The 23830-nt window shown below is 37.0% G+C and overlaps 1 protein-coding gene and 1 long non-coding RNA gene across 3 annotated transcripts in view; one reads left to right on the top strand and one right to left on the bottom strand.

Moving 5' to 3' along the window:
* Nucleotides 1–23830, bottom strand: part of LOC117327142 (neutral ceramidase-like) — a 155626-nt gene that overhangs the window by 47544 nt on the left and 84252 nt on the right. The gene's annotated exons all lie outside the window — the stretch shown is intronic.
* Nucleotides 121–16713, top strand: LOC117327164. The gene is made up of 2 exons (XR_004532589.1): nucleotides 121–984; nucleotides 15465–16713. It is a non-coding gene; the product is annotated as an uncharacterized LOC117327164 (long non-coding RNA).

Raw genomic sequence — 23830 nt, 5'->3', positions numbered from 1 at the left:
TATATATTTAGCGCATCCGTGTTGTACCAATCTACATCACTGTGAGTACTTCATAATTTCTAACTTTAATGTATATTGTATTGTATGTAGTAATATTTGGATATGTTGAATGTCAATTATTTCCTTTATAGATTAATTGAAATAATTTACTTATTGGTAAAGATTGTCCAGAAATTGAATTTCCCGCCACTTTCTTATTATTTATTCTGTGTGGATAAACGTTTTGGTTTAGCTGATAGGCGTTATGCATTTAGCATTTTATATTAAACATTGTAGTTAGTATACGACGCTAGTACATGTTAGTAAATATTGTTTATTTTATTATTGTAGCATTTATATGCGCTGTAATATTGTACGGGTTGTCTCCCCGGGAGTCGAGCCCTCTTCGTCAAATGAAGAGGTAGGTTTTTTATATGGCTCCATTTATATTGTGTTGGTAGCATCATTTTTAAGAATATCCATGTACATGAGAAATTGTCATTGTTTGTATAAGCGTTACGCACTTGCTACTTTGTCAGATCTGTAATGTGCATAGTTCAGTAGTAGTTGTAACGTTTATGATTACGCCTGGGTTAGTAGGTGTTCTTGAATCTTAGGTTCTAAGCGTTATGCTTCCGGTTGCGTCAGGTGCGTACACCTGTCGTGTTATTGTGGGATGGATTATTCCACTTTGAGATTGTAACTATTTTACTTATTGTTGTTATTTGTTATTTTAGGGTGTTTTATGGACTAATAAATTATGAATTGGAACTCAAGCGTTGGAGTCATGGTGTAGACAATTTGAATAACCGACCCGGCTCAAAACGACCGGTTACATTTGGCGCCCATGTATGTGTGTTCTACACAACACCCCTTCGCTGGAGGAGTCCATGTTAACGGAAGTCTACTTACACAAGACTGTGATGATGTTTCAACGACATGGTGTTTGTTTTCGTAGCTTGAACTTTGCAGTGCAGTGATAAATCCTACTGACATGAACATGAGGTATTCTGTGTTATGTTTAACTGTATAGCCTCGCATATGTGTTGATTATATTTGGCGATTTGCTTGTCTGTTCCACATTTCGTGTGAATTACCTCGCCATGGATGCTGTGTGTCCAGTGACATTTGTTTACATTTGAGGCACGGGGCCAGTGTCATGATATGTTAGCCTTAGCCTACGTGTAGAGACATTTCATATTTGCTTTAGTCATTGTGGTACATTTAAGCTGATTGTGGTATAATATCTCATCATACAACCTGTGAATATTTTGTTGATAATTAACCACATTTAAAACTATTTGAAATAGTATTTCACTGTATTTATTTTGAATCTTGTCAACTTATTCTAATTAGTAATTGCAATTTATTCATCTGTATACATATACATGTATTCATGATATGATACATTGAACTTGAGGTTTCCATGTGTATTACCATCTGATATACACTTTGTATTGTGGCGATTCTTTACAGATATTATTGTTTCATACTTATCACTGCAATTTATTTGAATTTGGTGATTTTTGCTGATGTACAGTACTATTTTTTGAATTATTATACAAATATTATATAATCAGTATCACATTTAACCATGGCAACGGGGGAAGATAAACTCAACTTACCGAAGCAACAGCCTGAGGCACCAGTTTCCGAAGATCCATTTAGAGCGATGGCTGAGATGTTTCATAGGATATCTACTAAGGAGGGCAAGGCAGGTAGTGAGAACTTACAGATGCTACAGAAGCAGATGATAGATTTTTTGAGAGCGACCAAGGGTTTACCTGAGGCAAGTGGTGATGTTAAGACAGAGGCCAGTGATCAGTCAGAGGATAGTGCACATGCTGGAGATGCTGTTCCATTACAGGTCAACTCATCTGTTTTGGATACCCGTTTTTATAAATTACCTACATTTTCTGGTGAGCATGGTAAAGGGGAATCATCATTTGAACTTTGGCGATATGATGTCCAGTGTCTAATAGATGCGAGGAAGAATGATGAGGTTATTCGTCAGTCCATCAGAAGGTCTCTGCGTGGTCCTGCAGCTGAAACTGTTATGAGGTTGGGGTCATCTGCAATTTCTTCCCAGATATTGGCAAAGCTGCATAGTTTGTATGGTATTGTCGACTTACAGGAGACACTGTTGGAAGATTTTTACTCGGCACATCAGTCTTCAGAGGAGTCTGTGACAGACTGGGCTTGTCGTCTTGAAGGGTTGTTGACGCGTGCTGACCCGTCTTTGTCGTCGGTGGACAGGAATAAGAGGCTTCACAACAAGTTTTGGTCTGGGCTTCGACAAGATCTGCGGGAAGTATCCGGACACAAGGCTGACGCTATAGAAGATTTTGAAGAACTTTGTATTGCTGTGAGGTCCATAGAAAGATCACGACATAGTAAAGATGGGGTCAAGGTCAAGCCAACCACAGCAAAATCAGCAACCTCAGCACCAGCTCAAGAAGATGAGGCTACCGGTCTGAAGACAATGGTAAATCAGCTCACTGCAGCTATTAAGAGTTTAGAGAAGAAATTTCAGGAGGGGCCGCCCAGTAATGCTGGATACAGACCCAGAGGTCAAGGTTATACTTCTCGAGGACGAGGTCGAGGTTACGGAGCCGGCAACCAGTCTAAACCTAATGTAAAATGTTGGCGATGTAATCAGTGGGGGCATATTAAAGTCAACTGCAAGACGGTGTTGCCAGATGATTTAAACGAGAAGCCACCTACCCCGAAGGACCAACGGTAGGTGAGAGAAGCACAGGTCCTACACCTATGGCAAGGTCATTACGGACAACTGAGTTAGTCGGTAGCACTAATGAGGTAACCATACAGGTGGAGGGAATTGATGTTGATGCACTCCTCGACACAGGGGCCACTATTTCTACTGTTAGCGAGTCGTTTAGACAGGATTATTTACACCATTTACCGATAAGACAGCTTGATACCATTTTGAAGGTAGAGTGTGCTGATGGCCAGCCGCTGCCATATAGTGGATATGTGGAAGCTAGCGTTAGGTTTCATGGGTTAGGAGGGAGCAGGGATCTTAGTTGTTTATTCCTCATTGTTCCAGACAGCGAGTATAATACCCGTGTACCTGTTCTCCTGGGAACTAATGTCCTCACACCACTTATGGAGGATTGTCGGAAGGAGTTGGGAGTCCGGTATGCCCAGCATGGGAATTTTGGAACTCCATGGTTTTTAGCTTTCCGGTGTTTGTCCATGAGGGATCGGGAGTTGGCTAGGAATGGTAATGTTATTGCTTTGGTCAAGAATGCAGCCACAGAGGGGCAGATCTTGAAGCCTAACTCTACTGTTACAATACAGGGAGTTATTGACCAGGTTCCCTACCCTGTTACCTGCGGAGTTTTACAGAGTTCCAAGAGGTCCACATTGGCAGGAGATATTGATATTACACCTTCTTTCATCTCTTGTAATACCAGTAGCAACGATTTTATAGATGTACAGCTGTCTAACGTTACTACCCACACATTTGTAATTCCTCCTGGGGCTACACTGTGTGAGATTCAGCCTGTGATAGTTCAGGAGTTTTTTTTTTTTTTTATTCAAATTTTTTCCACATAATCACATACATCTATACATCGCATATGTAATTGGATATCGTATTATTCACATTACAACTTAATATTCAATGACAATTCTAAATAGATTATTTAAATTTTCCTTATATTCCTAAAATGAATGTACAGTATATTACACATGTAAAAATGAAAGGACATGTATCTTTGTTACCTCATGAAACATGGTTAAATTTTAAAACAGAAACTGTGTAGTTTACAAACCCATTGGTTTAGCAATAGATAAAAATTAAGTAATTTACCAGCCAGCTAATTTGTTATCTTTATATTTTACCTTTTCCCTTTTACTGACCTTATCTTTATAATCCTAATATACATGTACAAGTACAACATATGTAAAATATGGACATGTACCTGTTGTTACCTCATGAAACATGGTAAAATTATAAACAGAAACTGTGTAGTTTACAAACCCATTGGTTTGACAATAGACAAATATTTGCGTAATTTGCCCACCAGCTAATTATTTGTTAAACTTAAAAGTTGATTAATAAAAATCCATTTATATTTTACCTTTACTGAACTTTTCTTTACATTCATAATAAGAATGTACAGTATATTACACATGTAAAATATGAACATGTATCTGTTAATTGTTACCTCACGAAAACATGGTAAAACTGTAAACAGAAAGTGTGTAGTTAACAAACTCCTTGGTTTGCCAAAAGTACAAAAATTGTGTAATTTACCATCCAGTTAACTTAAAAGTTGATTAATAAAAATCCATTTATATTTTACCTTTTCTTGTTTTTTATGATGATATGTATATAATCCCATATCTTCTATTTTATTGTAATGGTTGATGTATTTTTTGCTTTCAGAAAATATTGGAGTTGTGTTTTTCAATTTACACAAATATATATAGTATCTCATAAGCAGCAATAGAAAGTTTATCTCATAATTATGTTCTATGTCTGTCACACCAAAAAGAAAGGTCATTGGGTGTCTAGGTAAAGTTATTTGGAATTTGTTTTCCAACATTTCCATAAACAAAAGCCAGAAGGTTTTAACAATACTACAATCCCAAAATAAATGAAGAATAGTTTCTCTTCCAATTGTGCAGAAGGTACATCTTTCAGTTTCTGAAAGTTTACATTTCATCAACTTAGTGTTGGTATACAATATCCTGTGTACTAGTTTATAATGAAAGTTAATAAGTTTAGTATCATCAGTTACCTCCCTTGGTAGAAGATAAAGTAATTCCCAAGTTTCATCACTGATGTCAGTATTTAATATTTCTTGCCACTTTCTTTGGCTATTAATTGGTTTTTCAGAAAGAGGTCTGATCATAATATGATAAAAATATTTAGTGACTTTATCGTGTGTATTCAAATAATTAATCAACTTATATGGAATTATAGGTATATCTACAATACCATTACTATTCCGTAGAATGTCCTTCCAGTTTCTTGGTATGGCATTAATAACACCAAAGTATTCTATAAAGTTTACATTTATACTGTATTTATGAGAAAAAGTTTCATAGGACATAAATTGATTGTTTTCTAATAAATCTGAGACAAAAAATATATCTTTTTTACACCAGTGTTCAAAGAGAAAAAATCTATTGCCTCTTTTAATATAGTTATTGAGAAAAATAGGTTGTGATATTATTTCTTCGGGGGTTGTGGGGGATACATGTTCTTGTATAGAGGCCCAAGATATGAAAACTTCCCTCCAAAAAGTATTAAATTTTTTTGATAATTCTGTTAAACCATCTCTAGTCATTTTAAAAATTTTATCCCCTCCAACACATTCTAATTTATCTAAAAGTAATGTTTTCCACGCTGCATGACTTGAGGGATCCATAATCTTTTTTATCCATGACATCTTTAAAGCATGACAAAAAGTTAAAACATGTGGTAGGCGTAATCCCCCATTTATATAATCACTATACATTATATTTCTCTTGATTTTGTCTGGCTTACCATCCCATAGGAAATTAAAAAAAGTTTTTTGTAGTTCAGTAGTAATATATGAAGGAGGGTCCGGGAGGACAGTTAAAGTCTGAATAAAAATAGGCAAAGCTAGAGTTCGAATAATTGTTACCCTTCCAATGTAGGATAAATTTCTAAATGACCAATCTTTTAATAATTTTTGAACCCCTTTTAGTTTTTCAATGTAGTTATCTTCAAAAATGTTTGTTTTTTGAAAATTATATTTAATACCAAGAAGTTTAAAGGCACCTTGGTGGTTCCAAAATAAATTTTTTTCGGGTAGAAGTTCCAACCCACAACCCCGTCTTGCCCCAATCCATATTGCTTGTGTTTTTTCAAGATTTATTTTGAGGCCTGATACTTTTGCAAAGTCATCTAAAACATTTAAGGTTGTTGCAAGGGAAACTGGATCATCTGATAATGTGAAAGATGTATCATCTGCAAACTGGTTTACTAAATATTCTGAATTATTAATTGTAATGCCATTTATATTTGGATTAATTTTTATAGCTGAACTAAGTAGTTCTACACATAAGATAAAAATATACGGGCTCAAAGGATCGCCCTGCCTTACTCCACGCTGTATTTCAAAAAAATCTGAACAGTGGCCATTATTTGTAATACAACATGAACTATTTCTATATAAGGATTTAATCCACTGAATAATTGAAGGCCCAAAACCATAAAAATGTAAAGAGTCAAAGATGAAATTAAAATCTAAAGAGTCGAAAGCTTTTTCGAAATCAATCAATAAAAGGAGTCCTGGAATGTTATTTTTTTCTGTGTTTTCTAATAAATCTGCAATTAATCTAGTGCATTCACCAATATATCTCCCTTTAATAAAACCTTTTTGTGTATCACTAATAAGAGTGTCTAAAATTTTCTTTATTCTGTTTGAAATAGCTGATGATGCGATTTTATAATCAACATTTAAAAGTGTTATGGGCCTCCAATTCTTCATATATAACTTGGATTTTCCTTCCTTGGGAATACATGTAATCATACCACGTCGCTGTGAAATTGAAAACTGACCATCTCTATGTGCCTGGTTTAAAGAACGTATCAGAAATCTATAGATATCTACCCAGAAAAATTTATAAAACTCAGCAGTGTATCCATCAATACCAGGTGACTTATCATTTTTCATGTTTTTAACTGAGAAAAGACACTCACAGTATTCCAGTTTACCTTCCAATTGATCACTCTGAGCTGTAGATAATTTTTTCATAAATGGATTTGTTTCATCAAAAAATATATGTTGATTATTATCCAATGTTTTTTTTTGTATAGAGTTTTTCATAATAGAGTTTTTGTTCAAGTAAAATATCTCCTAAATCTGTTACCTCATGTCCATTATCTTTTATAAGTTTAGGAATCAGTTTCTCCTGATAGTGTCTTTTCTCTAAGTTACAAAAATATTTGGTACTTTTATCACCTTCTATCTTCCATCTAGCTTTTGCTCTTAAGATAATACCATTAATTTTCTTTTCTCTAAGTAATTTCAATTCATTTTCTAATTCCTGTATATGTTCTACTTGTCTATGTTCTGCTTTTTGTAGTGTTTCTAATTTGGATTCTAACTGCTTCTCTTCCTTCCCCCTATCTCTTTTTTTCTGTGCTGTATAAGCAATAGTCATTCCCCTAATAGTGAATTTTAATGTTTCCCATAATAAAGAGTCACTGATTCTAAAAATTAATAAGTCCTTATTATCTATTTCTGGATTTTCTGCATATTGATTAATTACTTCATTAATACATCTCTTTACTAAAATTACATATTCTTGATCTCTCAGCAAACTATTATTGAACTTCCATGTTCCCTTTCCCCTTTTCTGTTTTATAAAATCTAGTACTATTGATATTGGACTATGATCTGACCTGTAACTTATCCCTATGTCACTCTTATTAACTAATGGAGCCAAATCTGAAGATATCAAAAAATAGTCTAACCTTGCCTGTTTATTATTTGGACCATGCCAAGTATATAAATTTATATCTTGATTTTGTTCTCGCCAGATATCTACAAGATCAAATGAATCCATAATGTCCAAAATTTTATCTCGATTTATAGCATTGTTCCTATTTATATAGTTTCTAGTATCCTTTGCATAATTCTGTGGTGTATTCCAATCACCACCTATAATGAGAGAGGTATTTTCACAAAATTCAAGATGGCTAGAGAGTTGATGATAAAAGTTTACATCTGTACCATTTGGTCCATACACTGCAATTAAAGTTAAATTCTTATCACATGAAGTAAGATGAATATTTATCATTAAAAAATTACCATTTTTGTCTTCTTTCTTTGATAAAAAAGAGAATCCAAAAGAATTCTTAAACAATATTGCTACACCCCTACTATTTGATGTATACGAACTAAACCAGGCTTCATATCCCCATTCGATTTTCCATGAATTCTCAATCTTTTTAACAGAATGTGTATCTATAAGAAAAGTAATGTCATACTTCTGCCTACATTTATCAAAAATATCTCTCCGCTTTATTGGATCTGATGACAAACCTCTACAATTAATACTTCCAATCCTGAGACCTTCAGCCATAGTCAAATGAATACTGCCATGTTTTTAAAATAATAGATACAATGAAATACTGATAAAGGATGTGTATGGTTACATGATTCCCAGAACAGCGATCAAAAACATGTACATATTCGAGAGTAACATAAGAATGAAAAAATAGAAGTATAAATACATTAAGTTGCAGGATTATATAGATGATGTGATTATTTTTTTCAAAAACATTTTCTATTCCCCCCCCAGCTTCCCATTCTATCCATTATAGAGAACTCCTCTATAATTACACTTACAAGTCTACAAATCGTTTCAATTATTAGAAAACAAAAGAAACTCATTGTACATCATTCCACCTACAGATGTCTCCTTTCAAAGTTAGAAAAACGTTAAAACAAAAACACACAATATGTATACAAAGTAAATAGTACCATTTGACACCGTGCACCTTCAGCGATGTTAAGTACATGTTACACCATAAGATACAGAGGCATCAATCAGTTGTATGAGTATAAAACAGAGGCATCAATCAGTTGTATGAGTATAAAAAAGTATCATTGCAGTTTATAGCATACATTTGTTTATTGACTTCCAAGTTCCATATTTATTTTTGTAATACATGTCAGACATTTATATTATTTAAAGATTTATAAGATTCACGACACTGATATTGATAAAAAATAAACCGTTTGGTCCTGATGATATAAATCTATACCGTTCGGTATATTTACCTGGCCCATCACTTGTTATCATAGGTACGGTACATGTGTTGCTACTGGAGGCTGCCATCTTTGTGAGTAGTGCGCATGTGTAACTGTAAGAGCCATTTCCTGTTTTAAAGATCTCCACCCGGTACTTCGTATTTTACAATCATAATCAAAAATAACTATGCCGAATGAGCTACAACTTATATGGTGCCTTTTACTGTGATATGATGATTTGTTATCAAAATGGATAATACAAATTATTGCGTAATACTAGTTATGTAAACCTGTCTAACTAACACATTACCAGCTATATAAATACAGTATCAAAGACGTACCAAATTCGTATTGGATGTACAATTTGTGGCGTTACCCTATCAATAAAGAGAATAAAACTATATACGATCATGTGAGAAATACGCACACTCATATGCATCTGTACCAGTGTGTTATTATAGTGTAACGACTAATGTAGCGGCAGTGTGTGCACGTGCACTCGTGTTCTAATGCGCGACTGTCTTACTTGCTAAACAAGAAGTACCTGAATATGCCTGGCTATACTGCAGTATAGACCTTTATATGAACCAGAATACACCGCATGGACAATACTTATATAGAGTATAGGATTTCGCTGACTCATTTTTTTCCATTGTAACTTTGTATAACCATGAAAACCACTACATATTTATATGAATATAAATGATGATTAAGACAGACACAAACAACAGTACCCGTACACATTATATGTAGAGTCAATTCGATATATAGTACATAATATTTGTATATATTTGTGTGTATTATTTAACTGTCTTTCCGGACATCATGTCACTTCATATTTCGAAACGTCACTCGCGTGTTTTGTTCGCGTATGTCGCGCATACACTGTACATACATGTCCATGTAAATTTAAGTTTTTTTTTCGAGAGTCAGAAACGGCGCGGTTTTCAGATATATAAGTTTGGTTTTCTTCTTCTCATCTACTGGAAGATTTCTTCTTTTTCCGAGCAGTTCTTGTCTAAGTTTTGCTAGAGAGGGTGGTAGGTCTGGTACAACAGCAAATCCCGATCCCGGTTTGAGTTTGGATATGGCCTGTTTTAAGACATAGTCTCTATCCATCAGGGCCGAAAAACGAACAATAATGTTTTTCTTTCCCGGTTGACCACTGGGAAGACGATGGACGGCCGTAAATAAGAAATCTTTACTAATATCTTCTTCCATTTCCAGGGTCTTTGCAAGAAATTCCCGCACATGTTTTATGGTGGTCCGTGGTGCCTCCCGCACTTCCCCCTCTATACCCCGAAATATGAGGTTCCATTTTCTCCCCCACAATTCAAGACTGAGTCTTTCATTACTTTCTGTGGCAACACTACTTCTTATCTCTGTGATATCCTCGTTCACATTATGTAATACTGTCTCGTTCTCGCCGACTCTGTCCCTGACGGACTTCAGTTCAACATTTATCTGATTAATTTCAGTTTTTAGTGTTGCTATTTCTCCAGATATTCTTTTTTCTAACTGCTTGAAGCACTCACTAATGTCAGAAAATTCATCACATTTATAAGCCGACTCACTTTTTTTCCCTTGTTTTGGTGGCATGATTATGATAGTAGAATGCACGTGCGGGAAGAACGTGACACGTATACAGGTACACCTCAAAAGAGAAAAAATGTACAAACCAGTTCTTTCTTCGACGGAAAAACTGTCCTCAGTTCCACAGAAATTCTCTGTTTACATTACTCCTTCACTCTTGATGACTTTAAGTTGGATAGAGTATAATTATGAGGAGAAAATATAGCTTTTTCGCGGAGACACCTGTAGGCACGTCCACTCACATACTACGTCATACCGGAAGTCAGATAGTTCAGGAGTTGCCGGTTACTGAGGAGAGAGTCCTGCCCAAATTTATGGAGAAGATAGACTTTACCGAGTCTGTTGTTGATGGTGAGGAGCTTCAGATGGGAATCAACCTGATCAGGGAGTATGAGGATATCTTTTCTCACGGTGATGAGGATCTTGGCTGTACCAATCTTGTGGAGCATAAGATTGAGTTGCTTGATGATCGACCTTTTAAACAGTGGCATAGGAAGATTCCTCCATCGATGTACGAGGAAGTACGGACGCACCTGCAGCAACTGTTGTCGGCGAGAGTTATTAGGCACAGCCACAGTCCGTTTGCAAGTAATATTGTCCTTGTTAGAAAGAAAGATGGATCTTTACGTATGTGCGTGGATTTCAGACAACTCAACCGAGGTACCATCAGGGATTCCTACGCACTTCCAAGGATCGATGATATCTTGGAGAGTTTGTCAGGATCCAAGTATTTTACCAAACTTGATTTAAAGTCGGGTTACCATCAGATTATGATCGCTGAGGAGCACAAGGAGCGAACAGCATTTACAGTGGGTCCGTTAGGTTTTTATGAGTTTAACCGAATGCCGTTCGGATTGACCAACGCACCAGCCACTTTTCAGCGACTCATGGAACAGTGTATGGGTGATCTTAACTTGACTATTTGTTTAGTCTATATCGACGACTTGATAGTATTCGCAGACTCATATGATGAACATTTGGATCGTCTCAGAAGAGTATTTCAGCGTCTTCATGAGAGTTGCTTGAAATTATCTCCCAAGAAATGTGACTTCTTCAGAGATAAGGTGATTTATGTAGGCCATGTTGTTTCGGCAAGTGGAATCGAGGCTGACCCTGCCAAGATAGAGAAGGTTCGTGATTGGCCGACACCTTGTAACTCAGATGAGCTTAGGCAGTTTTTGGGATTTGCCGGGTATTACCGCAAGTTTGTGAAGAATTTTAGTCAGATCGCCCGTCCACTGAATGATTTACTACCACCTACCCGTAAAAAGAGGTCCAAGAGCCCGCTACCATCCAGTGCCATCAAGTGGTCATGGGATACGGAGCAGGAAGAGGCATTTAGACGACTGAAGGATGTACTTTGCAGTCCTGTGGTACTTGGATATCCAGACTACAGTTTACCTTTTGAGTTGCATACTGATGCTTCGGGAAATGGATTGGGTGCAGTGTTATACCAACATCAAGATGGACAGCTTAGACCCATACATTACGCCAGCCGGGGAACCAGTAAGTCGGAACGCCACTACCCCGCTCATAAGCTGGAATCTTTAGCACTCAAGTGGGCCATCACAGAGAAGTTCCACGACTACTTGTATGGGAGGACCTTTACTGTTTACACTGACAACAATCCCTTGACTTATATTTTGACGAAGGCTAAGCTTGATGCTACAGGACATAGATGGCTGTCAGCATTGTCTACATACCATTTTGACATCAAGTATCGACCTGGAAAGGGGAATGTAGCTGCAGATGCTTTATCCAGATTACTAGTTTCATCAGACAGCAAAGATGATCAGCTAGATACCCACACAGAGGAAATATCCATAGACGGTGTGCAGGCAGTCTGTAAGGGAATGGTATTTGCTGAAGATCCCTTGGTGGAGAGTGTTTGTATGTCAGCTGATGCTGCAGATGTACTGGACCAAGATGTACAGGATATACAGGCTATGACACCTCACACCTGGAGACAGCTACAGTCTAAGGACCCTCTCATTGGACAGATACTACCTCTCGTCCGTCGCCAAGAACGTCCAAGTAAGAAGGCGATTCCTAAGAATCCTGAGTGGGCTACTATTGTTAGGGTTTGGGACAGTTTGAAGCTGAAACGTGGGGTATTGTATCGATGCTTGCAGCAAGGAGATTCGACAATAGACCAACTTTTCATTCCAAGTTCTATGAAAGACAAGGTGTTGACATGCTTACATGATGATGTCGGCCATCCTGGACGCGATCGGACATTGTCTTTGTTAAGAGATAGATTCTTCTGGCCGTGTTTGTCGAAGGATGTAGATGCTTGGATAAAGAAGTGTCCGCGATGCGTGCTGCGCAAAACCCCTACCACACAGCGGGTACCATTGGTTTCCATAGTTACGACACAGCCCATGGAACTGGTCTGCATAGATTACCTTACTCTAGAGACTTGCAAGGGTGGATATTCCTACGTACTAGTAGTGACGGATCACTTTACGCGATACGCTCAAGCTATTCCGACGCGGAACATGTTCGCTAGGACGACGGCAGATGTACTGTTAGCTTACATACAGCACTATGGTATACCACGTCGTTTTCACTCGGACCAGGGTGCTAATTTCTGTGGGGAGGTCATCCGCCATTTGTGCTTGTTGTTGGGGATTGAGAAGTCCAGGACCTCGCCATACCACCCCAGTGGTAACGGTACCTGCGAGCGTTTTAACCGTACATTGATGAATATGCTTGGGACTTTAGACGTGGACCAGAAGCGTGATTGGAAGCGTCACCTGGGACCCTTGACCTTTGCATACAACTCTACTCGACATGACTCAACAGGTTACTCGCCGTTCCAGTTGATGTTTGGACGCCAGACACGGTTACCTGTTGATTTGGTTTTTGAATTGGGTGAGAGTGAGGCAGCCCCGAAGATACCCCAGTATGTTAAGGATCTCAGGAAGCGGATGAGCCAGTCTTTTGAGCTAGCCAGCAGGAAGGCTAGAGATGCTCAGCAGCGCCAGAAGGCCACCTATGACCTTAAGGCTCGTCACGCAGTTTTGGATATTGATGACCGAGTTTTGGTCAAGATTTTAGCTTTCGAGGGGCGGCATAAATTGTGCAATCGATGGGAGTCTGATGTTTATGTCGTCGTGGGACAGGACAATCCAGACATTCCAGTATATCGAGTAAGGAAGGAGGACGGTCACGGCAAGGACAGGGTGTTGCATCGGAACCATCTACTCCCCATTGGATCTCTGCCCATGGGGAATAAGGTTGAGATGGCTCGGCCATGTCCAGCACCTCGGACAGGGATAACCCGGAGTCGGAGGTTGGAACCAGCTGTAGAGTCAGTCTCTGATCACCAGTCAACGAGTGATAGCGACGATGATTTTGATGACATGGGAGAAGATGTAGCAACCTACATCTCGAGGCCACCCATACCGGAAGGGAGTTCTTCTTCATCCGCAGACGACTCGAGTTCAGATGATGATGATGATGATGACGAGTTGGGTGAGGAAGAACCGGAAGCTGGAGTTCAACCTGAACATTTAGCAACGCCACCAGCCGATCCAATCAACGCTCCGCCTACTCAGGATGTGCCACCAGCAGTACCAATTCCCACTCCAGTACCAAGGAGATCTACAAGGGAAAGGAAGCCTCCGAGTTGGATGCAGTCTGGGGATTTTGTCTGTAAACAGGCATGTTTCCAATCCGAGATTGCTGAGTGGGAGAAGAAAGCTATGTTTTAATTAACATTACTGCAGGAGATATGTTTAATCGAATGTCTGATGTTGCTAGGGATACGTTGCTCCATATTTTGAAATCTTAGGTATGGAGTTTGTATACCTGGGATATATCTGTTTTTATCGTTATCAATTTTTTTCCTGAATACATTGTACATTTTACTTGGTATTTTCCATTTGTTTGATGGAGTTTTTTTTGTGGAAGATGTGAACATCTTCTTTGAGAACAGGGAAGGAAGGTGTACAATTTTTGTGTGTTTTTGAATTTTTATAAAAGTATTATCATGTCGTTCATATTTTTTGAACATGATGGTCATATAATATGTGACTGCGAATTGTATTTTAAAGTTTTTGTATATGGGTAGTTTTTTGTAAGAACATTGTGATGCTGGAAAGATGTGGACATCTTTCATACAAGGTGGGGAGAATGTAACAGTGTCATTATTTAATGACATTTGGGTATTATTTAGATTTATCCATTTTTGTACTACTGTGCATGTACAGGCTCCGTATTTATCATATGTATATGTGTACGCAGTTGTATCGTATGCTATTTATATATATATGTAAACCTGTTTAACAGGTCAGAGGTCAGAGTTATTTTTATAGTAGAGTGACCATGGGTCAATGCGCACCCGCGCTTTTTAGGGTAGCGTCACTCCCGTACTAGACACCGTTGTGAGTGGACGTGTATATGTTGCGTCTATATATTTAGCGCATCCGTGTTGTACCAATCTACATCACTGTGAGTACTTCATAATTTCTAACTTTAATGTATATTGTATTGTATGTAGTAATATTTGGATATGTTGAATGTCAATTATTTCCTTTATAAATTAATTGAAATAATTTACTTATTGGTAAAGATTGTCCAGAAATTGAATTTCCCGCCACTTTCTTATTATTTATTCTGTGTGGATAAACGTTTTGGTTTAGCTGATAGGCGTTATGCATTTAGCCTTTTATATTAAACATTGTAGTTAGTATACGGTGCTAGTACATGTTAGTAAATATTGTTTATTTTATTATTGTAGCATTTATGTGCGCTGTAATATTGTACGGGTTGTCTCCCCGGGAGTCGAGCCCTCTTCGTCAAATGAAGAGGTAGGTTTTTTATATGGCTCCATTTATATTGTGTTGGTAGCATCATTTTTAAGAATATCCATGTACATGAGAAATTGTCATTGTTTGTATAAGCGTTACGCACTTGCTACTTTGTCAGATCTGTAATGTGCATAGTTCAGTAGTAGTTGTAACGTTTATGATTACGCCTGGGTTAGTAGGTGTTCTTGAATCTTAAGTTCTAAGCGTTATGCTTCCGGTTGCGTCAGGTGCGTACACCTGTCGTGTTATTGTGGGATGGATTATTCCACTTTGAGATTGTAACTATTTTACTTATTGTTGTTATTTGTTATCTTAGGGTGTTTTATGGACTAATAAATTATGAATTGGAACTCAAGCGTTGGAGTCATGGTGTAGACAATTTGAATAACCGACCCGGCTCAAAACGACCGGTTACACATGTCTTAATTATATTGCACAGCATCATTGTTTTCCAAAGGTTCATGAGTATTTTCTCAGAAAAATTATATCGGAATTATACTATTCAATTAAGAGCGAAATCTCTGCTGATATTACTGTGAATAACTTGTGATGCTTGGTTTACATTTTTAAAGGATGAGCATATACATGTAATCAATAAGTATATCAACTGTATTATGTTGTTAAATGGATTTCGGGTAGTATTATATGGTACATTGTAATGTTTTTTGAACTTTGGTGATTTGATGCTGGTAGTATTTGGTGATAATTGGTATTGTATGATGTGATTATTTATGAACCATAAGGCCACACCGAGGTATTTTTCAGCACGTATATAAAGCTACGATAAGGCTGATATGGATAAATATAAGGCTGGCAGCTGGTTAATATTGTAGATTATTTAAATGTTGTAAGTTTTATTATGGTCAATTTCTCTATAACTTTAAATCACATGGTCTTATGACGCAACATGTTAATGCTGTAATGTTATGCAGTTAGTGGAGTATTGCCAGAACAAACTAAATTGATGTTATATGTACCTGTATGTATTGTTTTCATTATATAATCTTGAGCTTGATAAAATGTCCCAAAACTTTATCCAATTTAAGATGTACTTGTTAACATAGTTGTTAAAAAAATATGTTACTGATTATTTTTAACTTTCCCAAAGTGTAATGTTATAAAGTATAGAGTGATAATTTGACAAATTGTTCAGACAATTAATCGGAGTGTGAAAGTACACTTGATGCCTGGCCAGCTCAGGTACTTATGAGAGGTATGCGTGTAATTTTGGTCTGCAGTAATTTCTCATTTTTACCACTATATTTTGATCCTTCACTTCATTAACTTTAAAGTGATTTATTATTTTTTCATAATATTCGGTTAACCTCTTTACTCGTTTTTTTTATTGTAATCTTCCACACCCATAGTAAAATTGTGTATCCCCAATTTTAATTTTGTAGGCGGGGATGTTATGTATATAGTTATATGGGTGTGAGGAGATTATACATTACAGTCTAAGGGAGATAATAAAACTCCAGTATGTATCGGAGTTATTCCCCCTTTTGTAAATCTCTTGTGATAAAAGATTATAATTGTTAGAATACAGAAAGATTTGGAACAGGAAAGACGTGTTTATTTTCATTGCCTAACTATAATATCTGGGATGTAAATCAGCGAGTCCCCAACCAACCTCACAGTTCACTACACAAGAGACACCCTTCCTTATAATTAGCTGACCAACTTTCTACCGCTTTAGAATAGAGACCCCCGTATTCACAGTTAAGAGACCCCGATGTGGACCTTGGGCACGGTGATAATATTATAAGACTCTTTCATATGTGTATATGTAGGATAGTGATATTCCACCCGAGGGGTCACAAAATGTGGTGAAACCCGAGGCTTTCCGAGGGTTTTACCACATTTTGTGATCCCGAGGGTGGAATATCCCTATCCTACATACACACATAATGAAAGAGTCTTTTTCTCTCATATCATTACCAAATTTCTGGCGAAAGTGTCCCTCAGTCATCCATTTTCTTCAATTTTTTAATTTTTGTACTTATGATATTCTGAAAGAACATACCCGATTTTGGCAAACTAGTTTGCACACAAATTTCATTCCTTGTGTGGTTAAGTGATGAACGAATGAACAATTCGCTGATAAAAAATGCCGTAACTTGACCGACTTGTGACGTGGCCGTGATCAAATTGTCAACATCCGAGGAAAAGAAGTTCTGTCAACAATACTTTGACAAATCCAACGCTGAAATGAGTTTTCCAATTTGACATATGATTTGATGTGCACCTCGACATATTTGATCATTTCACGGAACACACTGTACTTTTTATTGCCAAGTCACTTTTTTTTTATGAAATACTACGTCACTGCATGACGTCACGACTGTCATTGGAATTCCATGCATAGTTCAAGGCTATTGAGAGTGATGTCGATTTCGATCGCCATGACGCGGCGATGTTTCTTTGGTGGTAATTTTAAATTCACGGTGATTTTGGCAATTTCATACATGTGAATCAGCGAACAGTGACTCGATACGAGTATTCGATCTTTTCTGTGACATAGGATTATATGTGTTTAACCGGTTTTCTTGATAGAATGACGAAGGTAGGTCCGTCGATAGCGATGATCATATTAAAAGGCTAGGATGACAGTTAGATCTAGTTTTCCTGGTTACTCTACACAAACATAGACTCTGTATTACAATTAAAATAAATATTTCTTTATATGAACATCGAGGGGTGTAATTTTTAGCGAATGTTCGTTCATTTAAGAGCCAATTCCCAATTTCCAAATACACAGGTGACGCAAACGGAACCATTTCATCGGTTGTGATGTTTGACATTTTCTTTTTTATGAACTTTTTTGTTTATTTATGGCTGTTATTCAACTTCCTATCATTGCCAGGTGATTGTGTGTGTTTGCATGTTTTAATGGCAAATGACAAACCTGTAGGGTAGGCCGGTTACAACAGGCCTGTAGGCCTATTCTACTAACGGAGTTATATTTTCGCTCAGATAATTGTCTAATCATTTATTATGAAATTTTAACTGTGTAGCCCTATTGGTTTATTGCTGATATGATACATATTTATCTCAGAATGTGTTATTTTTAATTCTTTTTAGTTAAATCCAACGTTTCAAAACCGACACCGACGATATAATAAATCTAAGGACTGTCAGATGTCAACACAAGCATATGCATAACGCAATTATAAGTAACTTAATAACATCCCGAAGGATCCAGGCATGCTTCGTTTACAATATAAGGTAAGATAATTGGTCTGGAATTGTGTCTGAATCTAAGTTGAGGAATCTCGCCATTTTGAACGGCATGCTCAACCGGCAAAGCGTGGTAAGGAAAGTTGTCGGAAATTTCTCTTATGAAATACGTATTTACGTCAGGCTCAACTCATGTTATGATATATATAGATAATCTACAACTGGTAGACTGTAAATTCGTAACATTGCCCCCTCCTTCGTAGAGCATTAGTCCCGAATGACGTGATACAGTTTACTTAATTTTCTGGAAATTTCCATTGATTGTTGAATCACAGGCGTGTCAAGGTCGATTAGGCTAATTTGCCCAACGAATGGCTTGGATTTGAGATTCTTACCTCAGACAATCAAAGACCTCACAACTCAAGGTATGTGATTTAAATAATTGTAATAAATAACATATTTCATCAAAGTAAAGTAATGTTTACATAAAGATAATGGATATATACATGAATATAGGATATCATGAATGTTGATATCGTTAGACCACATGGGGCCTATATACATTTTAGATAAAATATTTTGTCCATGCACATTAACTTTCATATTTAACGCTAGCATAACGAATTTTATATATATACAGGAATATACATCAATAAATAATATTAATGAACTAATTACATAGCATACTTATATTTACAGTTATAAATACTCTGCTACAATAAATATTGTAATAATAATTACATATTTTGCAATACAATAAGATATATAACTTATGTTTTTTCCTTCAGGTGAGGAATTAACTTGATTTGTGTCTGAGTTCAACAAGAATAACAATACTTGAGTGGTAAGTGAATTAGTGATAACAATAAAAATTGTAAATTAATTATACATTTTCAAAGTCAACAGTGATGAGATAACAATTTCAACCCTGACTAATGATTCAGCTTCAATTTTAAAGTTCAAATGATTATGATTTATGTATATATACATATATATAATAGCTTTAACGTTCTATGCCTAAGCATTTATGAATATTTTGATAATGATAAGATGGTATTCAATAGATAGTGATATGTACAAATGTCTTTACAGTTCATAGTTTGTTTTGGTTTTTTACAGTTCCTCACTGAAGTTCAGCAATAGAGACTTCATTTTCTGCGCTACCAGTATCTTCAGTTCCTTTAGACAGTAGAATTCAACTTCGGTGAGCAACTCCCGGAGTTGTGGAATACTGCAGGGAAGATTCCTATGAGTAACACTTGGACCATTTCGTAAAAAAACATAAAACAAAGTCAAACATCTTAGCACTTCTGTCCAAAAAATAACAATCGACATTGTTCTCTTGATATGGTCTCATGATGGAGTTTTCAGATACCATGTCTGACAAAACGGATGAGGGATCTACCTTGAGGGTGATCTTACTCGTTTCGAACCTGCGACCCCCGACGTTCAACACACAGCTATTGTCCTGGCACTCCATGAGGCCTTGGAGTTTGAAATTGTTCTTGTTGGTGGGTCTGTAGGAAGCGGTGCATGGTGCATCCCCAGATGGGTTTACAGGTATATACTCCTCAACTGCTGCCAATGACCTTGTCTCTTCTAATCGGCCATTGGTAGAAATAGATAATGTTTTATTCACCATTCCTGTCTGAGTAGAGTTTGACTTGCCATGGGCTGGTTCCATATTTGCAGATGGCAAATGTTGAACCGGAGCAGTGAAACATGAGGTGGTGATGGATGGGGAGGAAACTGTTGACGATGAAGAGGATGAAGATGCCTTTGTCTCCTTAGAACTGCGAAATGACACACGACGGATAGGAATTCTAGAATTACGTTTGCTTAACGATGGGGTCTGTGGTACTATGCTATGGATCCCCTTTTCCAGAGCTTTCTCACCAGGAGACGTTCCCATTCCAGATGGAGCTGCGAAGGCCTGCTTCTTTGTAGGAATTTCAATGAACTGCGTTGATCTTCCGTTTAGTGGTGGTGGCTCCTTTTTTGAGTGTTTTTTCTGTGGCCAAGGGCAACTCCCTCATGACAACTTTTACCTTCTCTCCGCGGGACGCCTGGAAAGCTTGAAATTCCTTTTGCTCCTCAGGTCCAAACTCCATATTTGACCTTTTAACTGTGGAAATTGTTGCATTGCAGCCATGCTTCATGCCAGGTCTTGCCATAAGACGTTTACATTCCTGGCACATAAAGGCAAAGTTCGAATGCTGACCAGTCATGTGACGCTCCACGTGACTCCTCTGTGGTGATTCAAAGTGGTCACATATCCCACAGACATACCTTTGAACCTGGAAAGACATAATAAGAACCCAAGGTAAATATATTTATAGTGGTAAGTTTTACAAAGACAAAACCATAAACTCGTAGTAAATGTTTAATTGTCAATCTTTTATCTTTTTATGACCATTTGGGCTTATTATCTCCCTTGTATGGTTTGAGTAAGTCATGATGAACCACTTTAGTGTTACATTTTGGGCTTTTCTGTATTCTGTATAACACATCATTTATTCTTTGTGTTATTAGGTAAGGTCCTTGCCAAGGGCAATGTATTTTTCTACCCAACCCTTTAAATTGGGGTTAATATAACCATACAGCTTCATCTGGCTCATACAGGTGTTTGTGTATCTTTTTACTGTACTCTTTGAGCATATTTGAGGCTGATATGTTTAATTTGTCTCTTGCAAACTTATGGATGATTTCAATAGATTGTGCTAGTTTGTATGCATACTCTGATGCTAATTCTTGTGTTTCATTTAAGGGTTTCACACGTCCCAGCATAAGATCTACAGGCAAATTGACCTGATGCCCAAAAACCATCTCACAAGGTGAAACACCAGTGGATTCATGGATTGCGGATCGATACGCCATCATTAGAGAGTATATATGTGTTCGTCCCAATCTTTCTTTTTTTTATCCACAAAAGCTGAGAGCATATTTTCAATAGTTCTGTTTGCACGTTCTATCATACCATCTGATTGTGGTCTGTATGGTGTGGTACGTGTTTTCACAATGCCAAGGATATGACACATTTCTGTATAAACTTCACTCTCAAAAGCTGGACCTTGGTCAGAGTGTAATTCCATTGGAACACCAAATATCGTGATTATTCTTTCTACCAATTTCTGGGCAATATTATTAGCTTTCTAATTCCTCATTGGAATAGCTTCTACCCATTTGGTAAAGTAATCACCAATAACCAAGAGATAAGAATTACCTCTTTTACTTAAAGGTAAAGGCCCAAGGACATCTATGGCTAATCTCTCCATAGGTGCTCCTACGATGTATTTTTGTATTGGTGCCTTAGCTTTCTTGTGGGGAGTTTTCCTGGTTGCACATTGGTCACATTTCAAACACCAATGTTTAATATCTTGGGACATATGATACCAAAAGTATCTGTCTCGTGCTTTGGACAAAGTTTTCTTGTAGCCTAAATGACCACCCAAAACTTTATTATGTAGTTCATTTAGTACTAAACTGTGCAATTTCTTTGGGAGAACCATTTGATATTTGGTTTGTACATCATCCCATTTATGACAAAGAATATTGTCAAGAAAGCATAAGGAATCAAATCTCACCCAGTAATATTTACATTCTTCACTGAGGTGTGATATATCATTCCAGTCTGGTCTTTTACCAGCTTTTACCCACTTCATGACTAAACCAATAGTGTCATCATTGGTTTGTGCTTCCAATACACTATCTTGTTTGAATGGCTGTTCTAATGTTTCATTTTTCTTATTTTCAGGGGCTGAACCTGAGATACATGTTTCTGGACCATTTGACTGTGACCGTGTACAGACAGGACAACAACTAGCGGTTGAATTGCTAACTGTATTAGCTGGTGTGGTAGTTTCATAGGTATACCTTTCCTCTGCCTTTGTACAATGTTTACAATTCTGTTCAGAACATGGTCGTCTTGAAAGGGCATCAGCGTTTCCATGTGATCGACCAGCTCGATGTTCAATCTTGAATTGATAGGTAGCTAAAAACTCAAACCATCTGGCAATTTGTCCTTCAGGGTTTTTGAAATTGATGAGCCAAGTTAAAACTCCATGATCAGTTCTGACTTTGAAAAATTGTCCATATAGATAATGATGGAAATTTTTAATTGAACTGACTATTGCCAGGAGTTCTCTGCGGGTAACACAATAGCGTCTTTCAGCAGCACTGAAGACTTTGCTGTAGTAACATACAGGTTTTCTATCCCATTTTGTATTTGTGATAAGACAGCGCCCATCGATTATCTCCTCTGGACTGATGTCCATAGTGTTGGGTTTGAGATTGATGGAATTGATTTGGTTCATTTGATTCCCATTCCCATTCCAGACATTTCTTTGTCTGTTGTGATTTTGTTGAGGTCTATCAATTTGTCCAAAGGTGCTTATTAATTGCTTAGTAGTTCTTTCAAGAGAAAGAATACTTCTTGTTAGTGCACCAACACTTACTTGTTCCCCATCAGTTTCAATGTATTGCTGTGGAGGCTTAGTTTGTGTTTGTACAGACATTTGGTTAACATGAACAGACTTTCCCCTTTGCTTATTGGCCAGTCTGTGTGCTTCAAGCCTTACAGCATGGGTTTCTGCTTCATTGATATTTTTAGGTCTAAGTTCCCTTATTCTCAGCCTTATATCTGAATCTGAGATTGAATCAATGAATTGATCTAATGCCAAAATATTGGTAAGTGAAGAATCTGCAGTAGGGTAAGCTTGTCTAGTCAGTTTACGAATAGATTGAGCTAATTCTGACAGAGTTTCATCTTTACCTCTTGTTCTGGTTTGGAGTCTTGCCCGAAACATTTCTGAGCGTTCAATAGACCCATATCTGATATTCAGAATATTCACCAGAGAATCAAAATCTTGTCTGTCAAGAGGACTTAACTCTGTAAGGATAGGCCCTAGCATTTCCACCAAGTGAGCCTGCTAGATATAAAGACTTTTCCCTATAATCCCATTGATTAATATCAGCAATGATTTTAAATTGGGAAAGATATTCTTCAAAATCTCCATTCCCATCATAATTTTGAGGTTTTAGTTTTGAAAAAGATATGTTTGTGTTTCTGTGTTCATGTGTGGGTTCATGTCTTTGTATGAGCCTTGATGCTGTGTGATTTTCATTTCTATTTGAACCATTAAAAGGGGAATGGTGGCTCTCGTGACTTCCCAAACTAGATCTACTTACAAAATTTGTGTTTGAATTTTGATTATCAAGTCTACTTTCAATAGCATTAATATGATTTCTCATATATCTTGAATCTTCAGAAAGAACATTTAAATGTTCCCCTATTTGATTTATAGCTCTTAATAGTCCAGCATTATTTATATTTTCAGATGGAGGACTTGTAGCTGATGTTTGGTTATCTGAGGCTTGGTATCTTTGAGGAGAATCAATTTGATCTACTACACGAAAATTGGGAGAGCAAGACCTTTGTCTATTTTGGATAATAATTTCACCTGAGTCATCCATTATTTGATTAAAAATGACCAACAATTATTTTCA

The sequence above is a fragment of the Pecten maximus genome, chromosome 1, assembly GCF_902652985.1.
Source record: "Pecten maximus chromosome 1, xPecMax1.1, whole genome shotgun sequence".
Lineage (NCBI taxonomy): Eukaryota > Metazoa > Mollusca > Bivalvia > Pectinida > Pectinidae > Pecten > Pecten maximus.
This window is presented reverse-complemented; position numbering and strand designations above follow the sequence as displayed.